The sequence below is a fragment of the Paramormyrops kingsleyae genome, chromosome 21 (genome assembly GCF_048594095.1).
Source record: "Paramormyrops kingsleyae isolate MSU_618 chromosome 21, PKINGS_0.4, whole genome shotgun sequence".
NCBI classification, from domain to species: Eukaryota; Metazoa; Chordata; class Actinopteri; order Osteoglossiformes; family Mormyridae; genus Paramormyrops; species Paramormyrops kingsleyae.
The window spans coordinates 15,541,037-15,555,380 of NC_132817.1; positions in this window are offsets into that span (position 1 = coordinate 15,541,037).

Sequence of the window (14,344 nt, forward strand, 5' to 3'; positions counted from 1 at the left end):
CGGTTTGGGGAAGGACCACCGAGCCTGTGAGGACTCAGACCTCATTATTAAAACCATTCTTTGAATCCTTCAAAGCACTAAATCACTGCAGTTACAGAGAATATTTAAATTAAGTTTGAGAATGTTTCTGCAGTCATTTATTTATTTGTTTGTTGGCTTGATTATTGACAGTATTAGCCAATGCCACATGAAATTAATTCCTCTGAATACAGACAGTCTACACCCAACGGCTCAGGGAGGACACAGTGTAATCATTTATATACTAAGGTCTATTTATTTTTGGGGATGAATGAAGGCAAATTAAATATTGGGGGGGGGGTTCATGCCAACCCCTGTCTGCTAGTGAGGAGGTTACTCTTAAAAGAGCTTTTGATCTATAAGCATTTATCCAGCCAGTTCCAATGCCGTTGTGTACAATTTCACCTTTAATGACACATACCTTAGATCTACTCTGTATATTTATTTTTCCTTGTATTTAACTCATTACCTTACCCTATCCATTCATTATTACCTCTATCCTGTCAATTTCCCTGTTCCTTAATTCCTTTCAATCCTATTTTTCTCTCCACCTCATTTAGTCCTCACTCTCAATTCTTATCTCTGTTTCTGTCTGTCTCGTTCTTTCCGCCGAGTTCACTCGCTCCCCCCTCGCCCGCTTTCCCTTTCCACCTGCCGTTTCTGTTTTTAGTCGCGGGGAGTGCCCCTCCGGAGGCGGAGCTAAGGGAGCGGGGAGAGCTGTCTGCCGCGGTCGACACGGCGCGACGGGAAGTGCTAGCCCTGAAAGCGATCAGGGATTCACACAGCAGAGAGGCTGCGGGCCCAATCTGGCCGGAGAGAGAAGAACCGTGTGCCAACAGAAGTCTCATTAAGCCTGAATAAGTACATTCGCAATAAGCCTCTCTCATAACAACAGCTCATATGTGTACAAAGCAAAATTGTAGCTTGCAGTCATTCATTATACAATGCTAATATGGCAGACCCACTATTATGACCCTGATTATAGTCAGGATTAACGTGAATTATGTGACGAATATATAATTGCAGTGTTGATGTTTCTGTGGTGTGAAAATCGATCTATTGTCGAATGAAATAGCCTAATAAAGCTGGGAATTACCTCGGGACCCAAACACTGCAGGCAGAAGCTCAACGTGGTACGTCGATTCAAAACTGTCAGCTGCCCTCAATACGAGTCGTACAAAAACCGCGTTGAGGCAAGCATTCGACAGCCTTTCCCTTCCCCTTTCCTCAAACATAAAGGACACTCCAGAAACACACAGGAGTCCATTTCCCAAAACCACTAAGGTGCTCTTTGCAAACAAACCTTGGTATAGACGAGGTGAGGATTTCCACTTGAAGGGCGATGCACCCATCGCTCACTGAGAGCAGGGGAACAGATGGGGAATGGAAATGCGTATGCTGCAAGCCTAAGCGCCATTTAGAGCGATAGTGAGGGAATGCAGATGCACCTGCAAGAATGCAGCACCCAGACAACACCAGATCCTCCCAGCCAAGTCCTACGGAAGAATGCAGTGTGACAGAGAAAGGGGAGGGAGAGATGAAAGCAAGAAGAAAAGGAAGAAACCCTTCAGAAGAAGGAAGGGGAAGTGAGAAAGAGCAGATAGACATCAGACAAGAACCAGATCAAAAAGAAAACACCCAGGCAAGCAGGAGCAGCACTACTGCAGTGTTTGATCAACTTTTTTCGCTCCTTGATGCAGTGGTCCAAGCAAACAGATACAGGGGATGTAGCAAGAAAGACAGAGAGCGACCCTGTCTACAAGCTGCATGCAATAGGTGACAGAAGAAAGAAGACAGTAGGCTTGCTTTGGCTGACATCTTTGCATACAGGCAATCATCCAGGAAACACTTGTGTCCAACTGCACTCAAGTGACTCATTCTTTTCTCTAACAAGTGCATGCAAAGCCATGTGAAAAGCTGAATAAAAACAGCTCTATCATTAAGATTGAGGGTTCCAGCCTTTACACTTCCCCGATTAACTCCTTGGTTCTCCGCTGTTTCCCTCTCATTCCATCTTGGCATATGGCAGCATTATCCGAGCACAGCTCTATGACTATATTACACCAGTACAACATTGGGTTTGTTTATGTTTGTTCTAGTTATGTTTGTGTTTGTTCCAGTTATGTTCATGTTTGTTCCAGTTATGTTCGTGTTTGTTCCAGTTATGTTTGTGTTTGTTCCAGTTATGTTTGTGTTTTTTCCAGTTATGTTTGTGTTTGTTCTTTGGCAGAGCCAGTGCATTTAGGGTGTGTCATGTCTTGCTGTGCATTTTAAAAGAAAATGGTTCGGCATGAGGAAAACACAGTAGTGTGCATTTAAGAGCAAGGTAAAGGGTTATTGCAACAATTTCTGCTGTCAGTTCACCCATGATCAGTTTGTTTGTTGTTCTTACACAACACTGATCCACAAGGGCGGGCTGTTCCTGTGGACAACGTAAAGCTGTGCTCTAAAGCAATCTATTAAGAAATTGCCTGGCTTTCAGGCGTCATCTAGTAATTCTGTTCATATTGAGGAAACAAACTTCTGTCTGTCACTGTCAAAAAATATCTCTGATGCTCCTCAATGTTTAGCCTAGAAAAAGCAGAGTTTTTTTTTTCTCCTCACAAACACTTGTTACCACTGTGAAGATTAATTTTTTTCTCAATATGGCAAAACACAGAGCAAGACACTCATGCTCTTTGGAAAACCACATTCTCCAGACATCCTTAGTAGAATATGGACCCAATAAAAAGCCCATACTCAGTGTTACTCCACCCCCACATTTAATGCAAAGCATGCTGGGGTGAGGGTCAAGGGTCACGGTGGGTCCAATGGGGTGCACAGTAAAGGGGGGGGGGGGGGAATGTTAAAACCACTCTGAGGGAGAACCATTGAAATCAACTGAACTCTCTCATGTCTCATAACTCTGCAGATTTTACTCATCTTTAATGAGATCTAAAAGACACTAAATGATATCTTCACCTGTAAAGCTTCCCTGTCTGCTATTGAGGAAGTTACTCTTAAAAGAGCTTTTGATCTATAAGCATTTATCCAGCCAATTCAATCAGCTCTGACAATATGGTTAGACTAGCCCCCAGTCTCCATGCGGGTGGCCATAACTGCTGATCTTACCCATAAACCTTCATCTGTAGCAGTGACTCAATCTCTGCTGGTCCATTCGCCTCCCTCCAATGGTCAGGCTATAAATACCCTGATGATTTTAGAAGCAACGCCAGAGCAAAAAAAAAACATTTTGTTTTTTTTGTTTTTTTTCTTTTGTAAAGCCAAAGATTAATACCAGAATGATAATGAGAAACCCCGCAGCTGTCACTGGCTCAGAACCTTTTTATACTCGCTTTGTGCCACCACAGTGAGGTAGAAAGGTGCATATGTGTATGTGTCAGTATTTTGAGGGGTGCAGCTACGTGGAGCTTTACGGCACAGTCTGAGCTTGAAATCCCATTAGCCGTCCTGTCAGAGTCCGATGCCTCCAAGTCATGAAACATAGAAAATTAATCCTCTAATATCCTTTCATACCTTTTTAAACCTGAAACAAGGGGTTGGAAGCTGAGCGGGGAAACCAGATGAGGCGTAAATAAGGGGAAGAAAATAGATAAAGGCTGTTGATGAAGAATATGGAGATTGATGGCACAGAAAGGGAAGTATCTCAGGTGACAAAGGGGTGGGGGGCGTGTCATATCAGAGGGGGGGGGGGTAGGGAGCAGGAGGTGATTAACAATGGATGAAGGGAGGAGGGTGAAAGGGGGGAAAGAGGACTGGGAGAAAGGGAGGAGACAATGGTGGCGTGAAAGACAAGAGAGAGGATAAGATGAGAGGTAGAGAGACAGATGAGAGAAGAAGAGAGAAACACGACAGATGTAGTGTGAGGGGCAGAGAGGGGAAAGGACAAACCAGCAGGTCCTCGCCCACTGGTTCCAGTATATAGGGATTCCAGCTAAACCACACCAATGTGTATAGAACAGAACCCCTCTGCAGTGCTGTGCAAAAGTCATAGGCAATCAAAATAAATGTTTAAAGTGAATTATCTGGGTGGTAAGTCCACATTTGCTCAGATCAGAAAACAATATAGCATTAGAATATATGCAGATTAAGAATAGCACAGTAAAAACTAGCAGGAATTTCTTCTGTTCTCCAAAAAGTTACAGACACCTAGCTGGCTGGATGGAAACTGCTCCAGTTCCCAAAACCACACTCCAAGGTGCCCTTGGAGTGTGGTTTTGGGAACTGGAGCAGTGTCCATCCAGCAGTCATTCCGTGTATATATTACATTTCACCACTTAACTCACTTAATTAATTGATTAATGTAATTAGTCCAAAAAAAAGTAAGTGCGATAAGAACTAGCTATTCAAGGTGTGCTAGTGGTCAGGTTAAAAAGTACATGGGTGTATTGATGGTTGCTGCAAGTACTGGAGTGATTTTAGCAGACGTTTTGAAATGGTTAAGCTGACACACTTTGACAGGCATAATAGCAGTTTTGCACCAACATGAAAAATCATTTAAACAACATTTTCTTTGCATATCTATGACTTTTGCAGAGTACCGTACATCTGTGCTGAACTGCGCTATGCTGTATGTATGTATGTATGTATATATGTCAGCTACATTTATTATTGCCCCAAGTCCACTCCAATTCCACTGGGAACACTGGAAGGGTGCAGCCTCTTTGACTGGTTCCAACATGACCACAAACACTTCATGCAGCTTATTTCTGACTCTTGCCTATAGTCTGACACAACTAAATTACCAGTTTTTAGAGTAAAGCTGAATCAATATATATAAAAATCAATATTTAATGGTGTCTGTACTATAGCACTGAAAAATGTTTTAAACATCAAAGAAGAATATAAACAGACTGATTTAAGCCAAACAATAAAAAGGAATACAGAGCAGTTATATCATGTGCAAGAACGAAAACAATAAAAACTTGACCCTAGAACTGATCTTATGGCGCCGTTTGAACTGTTGCCAAGCAGCCTATCAAAAGAAGCACGGAAAATTCTAGCTGAATATTGTTTACTCCATCAGAACTCTGTGTTTCCATGGGTTCATTAAGAGCTGTTTTATAGCCCCAAGCAAAGCAAACAGAGCAGGACAGGGACACCATGGAAACAAGATAGGGGTGGTGGTGTGGTGAGGGAAGGGGAGGGCAGGGGTGGAATAGAGCAGATTAGGGTCCCGGTAGGTTGTAAAGTGGACCCGTAACAGCGTTAGGGCATGCAGCTCGCCAGAGTATATCACACGATAAATACCTGGAGCAGATGGAATGTGCAAACATGGTGACAAGATGTGGACACTGGCAGAAGGACTGGGGAGTGTACATTGGCGGGGGGAGGGGCACAATATTCATATCGGATCTCCTTTAGATTTGCAAAGGAAAGATGGCAGAAGAGGATGTGAGCCGAATGATCAGAGAGACCATTAAGGTGTAAACTAACCAAGCGTTAATGGTACGTTTGATCCCAATTGACTCATATGATATTCTCTGTTAGAGTGACATCACAGGACAAATCGGGGCTCTCTACAGAGGGTCTGTGCTAATAACCATGTGCACCTGGCCCCACTCCCATCAGCGCTACCCCTTCGCTCTCAGGAAGTGGTCACATTAAATTATTTTCTAAATGGAACCTTGGTTTTGCTCTCAGATACACAGGATGAGGGCCCGGTATTAACCAGAAACTACAGACGAGTCAGGCAGTCTCATCAGACACCAATATCATCGAGGTGTCATGAAAACCAGCCAATGAGCATCCAGCTTTCATGCACAAAAATGGATAGCATACCAGAAAACTTATACTTAAAAAAAAAGACCAACGTCTACCTATCATTTGTTGTTTGTTGTTAAGCATTACAGGGCATATTTTAAAAAATGAGTCACATAAGTCCATTTAAAACAAACTGTTTGCTGACTTCTGTATAAAGATACATTTCTCATTACGTTGTTTTAGGGTTATTTTGTTTCTGTAGTAGATTCTGAGGAAATGTGTTTTTTTTTCGTAGCCCTGAAATAATGGATTTTTGCAAATATGTGTTTTTCGCTGGACAGAGACAATGTAAAGATCGGGGGGGAAGAAACGGTTGAAGCTACTGAGTGGGCTGGTTACCTAACCTTGCCCTTGACCCAAGATGCCCCTGCTGTCCAGCTTCTGACGCTGGTATTGACCAAAGAGAACGATCTGGCACAATGCAGGGAACATTCAAATCATTATTTATCAGCATCTTTATTCCCGCCCCCACCCCGCCCCCACAGACCCAGCATGGGGCATTCTGGGTAAAACCTGATTGTGTCCCAGGTGGAGCCCTACTGTGGTTGGCACTTAATCTGAACAGGCTTTTAAATGGGCAAGAAACGTAAATTACTTTTCATAAAAACACCAGCTAATCAAAAGTATAATAACTTGTCTATGCTTATTTTAAGGGGACGTACCACATGTCATTGGAGACAATGAAGGTCCAGTGTTAAAATTAAAAACAAAACGCAATGCACACAACTATGATCTTCGCGGCTGCCGCCTTCAAAACGGAAAGCAGGATTGTGTGTTCACGTTTGAGCGTGATTGCCTGTCCCCACACTGCACCGGTCCCCTTGGCTATTACAGCTGGTGTAGCTGTTTATTTGAGCTCTGCGGATTCCGCAATTTCAAAAAAGCAATTTTATGGAATGTTATGAGGGTGTTACACTCTCATTGACAGAGTCCTCTAATTTGACATTTTTTTAAGTGGCGTCAAAACAAAAGGACTTTGAAGGTGATTGACTTGGCATGTAATGGTGAGAAAGGGCACAACAAATTAAGCTTGTTAACAATTCTGCTTTGGTTTGACTCTTTTTATACTCACCTTTTAGACGGGGGTCTCCGTAAGAGGTCCGGCCCACTCCAGAACCAAGCGCAGGAGTAGGCGAAGAAAGGAGCTAAAACGGGTCATTTTCCGTGTGATATTGCGAGAGAAAAAGATTTTTTTAATCTAGCGTTCAGGGGTGCTGGGAGAGACACAAAATGCTCACATGGGGCAGAGAAGGAGGACATCTGTGTTTTTCAGGAATATTTCTGTGTAATGTGTTCCAGCAGGGCTGGGCGATGGGGGGGGGGGGCAGCAGGCTCCATTTAAAAACCATTAGGAAATGTCTTGCTGAGCATGTGACCAAAACACAAATGTAATATCGCATGGCAGACATTCTCATAGAGAGCAGAGAGTTCAGAGTAATCTGAAACTGTACACTAGGACAGAGTGGGCAGTGTGGGCTGGGTTGGGGGGGGGGCTGGGGAGCGGATTGTTCCCCTGCATCTGAACGTCAGCCACCCGAAGCAATTTAGCCTCCCCTTATAATATGAAGTGAGGACACATTTGCCCCATTATCGGAAAGTAACTTGGGGTCCTTGTGCGGATTGTAGACACATGCACTGAAACGGAGAGCAAGCCATTGACAGAAACAGAAAAGGGTGATGGGAGAGCTTCTGAGAAAGAAAACGTTCCCAAACGTTTTTCTCAGGACTGTGCGCTACGATGAGTCAGGAACAGACTATGAAGAATAAAACAGACCGCCAGAAATTAAAGAGGACATTCAGAAGCACCATGGAAAGACTAACTGAGGGCTGAGTGCAATACAGACTGTAATAGATGATGGAATCTAATGGGTGAGGATGGTCAAACTCCGGACGTACAGCCAGACCAATTTGGCTGTGACTCCCAACAGCAAGAAAATCAAAAGGCTGCAAGGTCCATTCCAATGGATGGATAAGACAGTTCGTTCTAATTGTGGAGCCTGAAGAATGGCGTTTCTCATCCATTTGGCATCATCTGCTTCCACTCAGGTGGATCCGAACTTGTGCCAGTTGCAAATGTTGGCATAAAATCAAAGATTGTAGCTTTATATCCATGTAGCATGTCATTGTACTGAGCACCAATCACGTACATCTTCAAAACAGAGATTATTTTTCAAATCTTTCTCCTAGTTAAAATATTTGACGACACTTGCCTATTTTCTTATAAGATAGAGGCATGGCCTCAATGGGGAAATAATTCCCTTTGATTTGACGGGAACAGCACTGTTAATCAAAGGCTAAGGTAACGGCGCGCATTCGGCTTGATGCTTTTGTCTCTGGTTCTAATTAAAGCCCTGATGCTAATTCACAGGTGTTCTCCACTGCTGGTCTCCATAGCTACACCAAGGAATCCCATTTCGCTCTGTGTCTGTTTACAGGGCACTTGCTAATTTGGACAACAGCAGCAAGAACAGTGACAGGAACAACAGCATATGAGCTATTGTATACGTTAAACCCTCCATTTTCTGTGGCTACAGTGAGCTGCAATTAGTGATGGAAGATCCCATCCATCTGGAGGTTTCCCAAAGACCCCACTCACGTTGTCAGGTCAGAGCTGCAGATACCCCCCCTCTGGCAGGATGTTGTTGGCAGGATCATGACACCAGGGTAACATTGCATTGTTATTTACTGGTTATTGATCCGATTAGGTAGTATGTTGCAGTGAAGCAATTCAGGTCAAGGATTTCATTCAACTTGGGTGTTTCTCAGGACCAAAAATGCAAAGATCATTCTTGTGATACTTGTGAGCGTTCTTGCTAATTTGTCTCCCAAGAAGGAACTCGGGACACAATGAATCATGGGATTGTTCTCGTTTGCCGAGGATGCATCTGACGCATCCTTGATATTTGGGGATGGGCAAGAACAACATCCAGGGCCTCTGTACTTTTGTTCTTGAGTATGGGAACGGTACTTCGGCAATGGAAGATGCAAGAACAAGTGTGGTCAAGAACACATGTTGAGAAAATCCTTTATGAAAGCAGTGGCCAAGGGTCCTTTGAAGAACAGGAAAAGTTAGAGTAAAGGGGTGTGTTAGGATGCGTCAGTAGCAACCATCCTTTTACAGGAAGCACAGTACATGGTGCATACAGTGTTCAGCATCTATACCAAATGAAATAAATAAATAACAAAATGGCTATAAAAGGATAGTGAATGACTTATTGAACCAAAGTCATTACAATATGGATGGCTTCAACCAAGGACCTTGAATGTAAGTATTTTGCCATCTTTTACTGGACCAAAATGTAATCAATAATAAGCACAATTTATGATATCCATCCATCCATACATACATATATACATACCTACATTCATCATCCATCCATCCATCTACATTTATCATCCATCCATCCAATCATCCATCCATCCATCCATCCATTTATCTATCTTCCAACTGATTATTCAGTACAGGGTTGCAGTAAGCTTGGTCTCCCAGGAAACCAAGGATGCAGGGGATTCCCTAGTCAGGATGCCAGTTCATCACAGGGCATAAAGTCACACACTAGGGGCAACTTAGAAAAACGTAGGAGAAAAGCAACACGGACATGCAGAGAACATGCAAATCCACTCACACAGAAGTGGGCGGAAATGGAACCAAACTCACAACCGTGTAGGTGAGAGAGGCCAGCATGCCGGCTATGTTTTTGAAATGAAAAACAAAATCCAGTATTTGTTTTGTTTTGGGTATTCTACAAATCAAACCACTGCACTGATTTACAGTGTTGCAGTTTGAAGTCGTGTCACAGCAATGCACGGTGACAGGGCTTGGGGACGATGTAAGAAAAACAGCACCTTCACTCACACGATGCAGACAAGGGGGAAGTTACAGCTGGCTCAATTTTTACATGACATTCAGGGTAAAAAAGATCAAAAGTGATTTGAAGTAGAAGAGGTATCGTGATCAGGTTATATGAGTTTGCACGGGAACCAGAATATCAGAGTAAATATTCCGTGCTTCACATATATTCACTCAACTCATTGAGTGACAGGAATAAACAGTAAGTTGGTTTTATTTAAAAATGGAAAGATATATATAACAACCATTGCAAAGAGCAGGTCTCCTTAGATTTCAGCAATCAAAATCGGACATGAAAGGACTCCAAAGCCACCACAGAGCAGGTCTGAATAAAGGTTGCCTCAGTCAACATTTGTCTCAGAAATGGCGTATTTGTCTGTGGCAGAGCAAACACTCCGGGGTGTATGTTCACTTAACAAGTGTGTCGCAGTTTCTCGGTCACCGCAAAACAGACGCACACACTGATAAGGGCCACTAACATGCACCATAATTGGACATTGAAGATGCATCATTTGAACCAGAACCAGGACAAGAATAAAAAGCAGACATATCTATCCAATTAAAATCAAGACAGAACACTCCTTCTACTATTTTCTCACAAATTAAACTTGCCGCATGTGTTAAGATGGTTCACCTCAGGGAGTGGTGAAATTTCTGTTGGTTTCACAAAACACTCTCTGCACTCGTCCTCAGCTAATTAAAGACATCTTTGTTTAAATCCTCCTTTTTATCTTGGAGACTTAATCATACACATTCTGTGTCATTTTCCTGATAGCTCTCTCACTATATTTTCTTTGACAGAAGCTAACGGTAACCAGTGGGAAGAAACCGCTTTATGGATATGAAATTATCAGCAATAGTGTACATGCTAATGTAACAGAGTATTCCAAATCATCACTGTTATTGTTGTTGGAGGGCAGCTTGTATTTTCATGCAATTCCATGCCTCTTAATTCCCAGATCGAGCCTTTCGAATTCCAAGCAAACTGTTTATTTTTCATGAGTGTGATTTCTTTGACTGTTTTTCTTCATTTGACATGAGAAGATACCGCCAGGCTGGAGAAAAGCCTGTTGATGCTGATTGTATCATTTGTTGCATTTGTCTTTGGTTTTACACACCCTGCAATCATCAATACTCCCAGACCCGCCTTCATCTCTGTTTTCAAAGACCCCCGGACAGATGAAGAAGTCTCAATCAGTGAGAGGCCCCATGTCAACCTGCTGCTGTTCCCCCCACTCCCCCTTCAGTGACATACAGACAGCAAATTACTACCCTCCAATTTTCATCAGCACCACTGGTGTAAATTTAGCAAACTAATAGAAGAGTGCACCATAGCTTTGATAGAAAAATATATCCTGAAGATTGCAACCTGGCACATCCTGCACGCCATGTCCACCTGACCCTCCTCTCTACATAACCCTAACAAGCCATGCCTATTACTCATTTGCCCATACATATCTGTTACTCTTGTCCCTTGTGTTAATCACTCCCAGCTGCCTCTCATTAGCTCCCTTGTTAGTGCAGTATATATGTGCTTCCCAGTCCTGTGTTCCCCAGTCCAGTCATTGACATTTTACCTTTTTGTTGCCCGTGCCCTGCCTTGTTCCCTCACAATCCTCTTTTTTTCCCAGCCTTCGTTCATTGAGTTCAATAAAACCCCTTTTTGTGTCTCCACCACACCTACCCTCGAGTCCTTCGTCCTGTCGTTCATGATAGGACCAGCGATGACCCTACCCCTTACAATGATTCAAGCACCTGAAGTTATACAGTTTCTCATCCATTTCGTGAACATTTAATTTTTCTCACTGTCATGACACCTGTTCCAGTTGTACCTTTAACTTTCCTCTGTGTACTTAGGAATATTTTTCACCAGAATTAACTCTGCTAAATTTGTCTTATTTTATTTGAAAATCAACTGTTATAAACCTATAATTTGTAACAGGAACTACTATGTGGAGAATCGTGACTGAAAAGTGCATTCACAGCATGTGTGCTATACTTTTTCACTTACCAGAATAAAAAAATACCTTTCAGACAGAGCAAAATCCTTTACTTCTATCTAATGCAGTGCACAAAGGTATGAGACCTCCTACTTCTCTAGAATTATACTGACAGCAAACCGTTTAAGCTGCCACTGAAGTGAACCTTTAACTACAAATTTCCTGGGGGAAATTATTTTTCCGTTCTCCTGCATCTGTTGAAGTCCCCAAAGAAACTGTCAGGGAATTTCATCCCTACTAATGAAAAGTAATGGTGATCTAGAAGTTTGCTCGGACTTTCTAAATGCAGGATTTATTTAAACATGTGTATGTTCTGCAAGTGGTCAACTACTCTGATTTGCCCTCTCACGCAGTCTACCAGAAGGCAACAGCCCTTTGGTTGTCATGGTAACATCTGCCACTCTGAGATGTAGCTCAATATAGTGGCTTGATGCTACTACTGCCTCTGGGGTCAATAAAGTTTGATCTTTGGCAATCTTTTCTATGGCAGGGAAAGATAGGTTGATCTCACAGGCCAGTAAGAAGCATCTACGTCTAGAACAAAACAATGAGATACGCTTGGTAAAGGGGAACATTAAGCAGAATTATTATCCCAAAGCTTAGCTACAGTACATCTCAGTTTTTATTGTGTCTGTAAGGTCATTTCTGTGAACCAGTGAATTGGGACATTCAACAGTTACAAAAAATAGAGAACCATTGTGTTTAGTTCCATTTATCCTTCGCAAAATCCTGCACAGCAACAGAGATGAATGCAAATGTCTAACATGGAAGTTAAGTAATCTGTAAGGTTGTAAGGCAGGCGTGTCTAAGTGGACCCATCCCCAGTAAGTGCCACCCTGGGTCTCAGCACCTTTTTGGGAACCTTGTTGATGTGCTTTAAGACATACAAAGCGATGGAACAGCTCAATTGCTGGTTCATGATGTAGCGGAATTGCAGTATTTCTTTGGCACAGAGAATGGGTCATGAGTGATAGTGGCCATCCTTGTGGGGGTGGGGACAGGTTAGTGTGATTAGGTGTCCCTAGCAAGAAGTACATCCTTGTCCAGAAAAAAAAGGCTAAATAGCTGATAGCTGGCAACAGTCTGTAGAGATAAAAGGTGTGGGTTTGTCGAGCCAGGGTTTGGTGTAAATTTCATTTGTGATCTCCCCCTCCAATTGTGTAGCACCCAAGATGGATAATCGTGTGTTCCATTTCAACTGGGAAGTCGGAATGAAGTTGGAGTTCCGACTCGGAAAGTTGGAGGAACCTCTACAACCCTGACCCCAGAATTCAAGATGGCTGCACCCTTCATCAACAGGAGTGAGACCTGTAGTTATATACTGTTTATTAGCATTTCTGTACACACAGCAGTGGTGGAATGTAACAAAGTATTTGTACTTCGTTACTGTACTTAAGTACATTTTTACGTATCTGTACTTTACTTAAGTAAAAATAATAATGCATACTTTTTATTTTACTCCATTACATTTTGCGGCAATTATCTGTACTTTCTACTCCACTACATTTCTACAATTTATGCCGTTAGTCGTTACATTTTATGAACACAATTTCCTCAAAATCTTGCATGAAAAAATAGCCTATTGCGTTCTGGCGTTGTTTGCCATTTCCTACCAATCAGGTGGCTTTATTAGCTCCAATGATTGCAGAGCGCGCGTCAATTGGCAGCACGAGCTGGTAGACTGGCTTGATTTCAAGAAGACGACATTCAACATGGCGCCACCCCACCACTAGTGTTTGGTTACTGTTGTGTTTCCCTTTTACTGCTCTTAACAGATGTGTTGAATAGTTTTGCAAGTACATAAATGATTTAAAGATATATCATGTCCTGATTGGTTTATCTTAATGGTATATTAGTGGGTAATACCTAGTAGATAACTTGTCATCCACATAATTCTAAGTTAGGGTACACACAGTATTGCAGAGTGCATGCACAATAAGCACACAAAACCTTACAATACACATATACTGTATAGTTGCTTGTAATTATTACGAGCAATGACATCGGTAGAGGCGTAAGTCAATATATCTACTATTCTTTTACAAAATGGCACACCCCAGACGTTGAGACAAACCATTGTGTGAGTACTTTTACTTAAAAAAATACTTTAAAGTAAATTTTAAAGTAAGTACTTAGTACTTTCACTTAAGTAAGATTGTTGATGTAGCACTTCTACTTTTACTTGAGTACATATTTTGTGGGATACTTGTACTTTTACTTAAGTACTAAGCTTCAGTACTTCCTCCACCACTGACACACAGTATTGTCTAACTTTGTTCTGTGCACATGTTGCTATGGTGTTTGTATGTGCTAAATACCACGTAATGCAATGTTATCGTATTGCTAACAATGGCGAACAATGAAGCTGGTTAGAACAGCCATTGCTGCGGGTTAAATCGGGCGTGATGTTATTCCTAGCTCCGACTCGCAAGGAAAATGGCACGCAAGGGCAGGGGAGCACTGTGACGATTGGGTGGCTTTAAATATGAACAGAAGGTGGAGATTCCTCTGGCGCTAGTGCTCAATCCCCTCTGACAATGTTTCATTCTAGGAATGTTTGCTGAACGTTACAATCCAGCTATGGAAATGTTCAAAATGTCCAGTTTTCTTGATGTTCCCAGAACATTATCCCATTACTACAACTAATAATATCAAAACCAAGGAAGGGTATGGAGGAGCAGATGGGCTGACATGGTGGTCCACTGATTAGCAC